This window comes from Theropithecus gelada, chromosome 20 (assembly GCF_003255815.1).
Source record: "Theropithecus gelada isolate Dixy chromosome 20, Tgel_1.0, whole genome shotgun sequence".
In the NCBI taxonomy this organism is placed as follows: domain Eukaryota; kingdom Metazoa; phylum Chordata; class Mammalia; order Primates; family Cercopithecidae; genus Theropithecus; species Theropithecus gelada.
This window is the reverse complement of record NC_037688.1, coordinates 32,878,553-32,880,357: the sequence shown is the minus strand read 5'-3', so window position 1 is coordinate 32,880,357 and position 1,805 is coordinate 32,878,553.

The following is a 1,805-nucleotide window of genomic DNA, read 5'->3' as shown; positions in this document are numbered from 1 at the left end:
GCCAGAGATGGAGTTCAATCGCCACGGACCAGTGATTTAATCTATCATACCTAGGTAATGAAACCATCACAAAAACCCCACCCCCCTTGCCCCCCAAGTCTATGGGGACAGAGGCTACTACACTCAGGACCCTTCCAGACCTCACCTATATACTTCATCTGGCTGTTCATTCTCATCCTGCATAATAAACGGCAGTGGTGAATAGAGCACTTTCCTGAGTCTGAGTTATTCTAGCAAATTATCAAACTTGATAGGAGTGTGGGCTCAGTGGCCCATGCCAGTAATTCCAGCACTTTGGGAGGCCAAGGCAGGAGGATCAGTTTGAGTCTAGGAGTTCAAGACCAGCCTGGGCAATATAGTGAGACCCTGTCTCTACCAAAAAACTTAAAAATTAGCTGAGCATGGTAGCTGTGTTGTCCCAGCTACTCAGGAGGCTGAGGTGGGAGGATTGCTTGAGCCCAGGAGGTGGAGGTTGCAGTGAGCCAAGATTGTACCACTGTACTTTAGCCTGGGCAATAGAGCAAGACCCTGTCTCAAACAAAAAACCCCAATAGGAAGAAGGGTTCATGGGAACCTCCAAATTTATACCCAGCTGGGCGGAAGTATGGGTAGCCTGGACACCCCATTTGTAGCTGGTGTCAGAAGTGTGGGCAGTCTTGTAGGACCAAGTCCTTAGCCTGCGGGGTGTATGCTAATTCTGGGTAGTGTCAGAATTGAATTGTTGGACATCCAGTTGGTGATGGAGAATTGGTTGGTGGTGGGAAAAAACCTCGGAGCCCTTTTTGTCTAACACTTCCTTTAAGGCAAACAACTGACACAGGCAAATTGAGAGGCAAGGCAGTTAGTGAAAGACACCCACATCAGATGCCCAGATCCTAATCCTGGCACTGCTGACCAGCTGGTGCCCTTGGGCACATGGCTTGGCCCTCTGCCTCCCCTGGCCTGTCTATAAAATGAGGGGGTTGATTAAATTATCCCTGGGGCTTAACACTAGGAATCTCCACTTCTAACAAGCGGCCAGGTGATTCTTCGGCACTCCAAAGCTTGAGAACCACTGCTTATGACCTCCTTGGCAGTAAAATAATTAAAAGGCCTCCAGCTATGTATTTAGGAAAATTACATCTTTCTTTATCCTTGCCACTTCAAATAACTCAAATTCCTAAACTGCTGCACCAGCAAAGCCACAATGAATAAGCCAGCCTAGGTTCCATCCCCAATGTCTGCTGAGACTCACCTGCAGGAACTTCCTCCTACTTTCCAAAGAGCTGGCTGAAGTCTCCTAAAAGTTGTTGGGGTCGGCGTCCGGGCATGGTGGTTCACGCCTGTAATCCCAGCATTTTGGGAGGCGGAAGTGGGCTGATCGCTTGAGCCCAGGAGTTGTGAGACCAGCTTGAACAATATAGTGAGACCCTGTCTGTGCAAAAAAATACAAAAATTAGGTCGGGTGCAGTGGCTCATGCCTGTAATTCCAGCACTTTGGGAAACCAAGGCCAGTGGATAACCTGAGGTCAGGAGTTCAAGACCAGCCTGGCCAACATGGTGAAAACTCCATCTCTACTAAAAATACAAAAATTAGCCAGGCGTGGCCGGGCGCGGTGGCTCAAGCCTGTAATCCCAGCACTTTGGGAGGCCGAGACGGGCGGATCACAAGGTCAGGAGATCGAGACCATCCTGGCTAACACGGTGAAACCCCATCTCTACTAAAAATACAAAAAACTAGCCGGGCGAGGTGACGGGCGCCTGTAGTCCCAGCTACTCGGGAGGCTGAGGTAGGAGAATGGCGGGAACCCGGGAGGCGGAGCTTG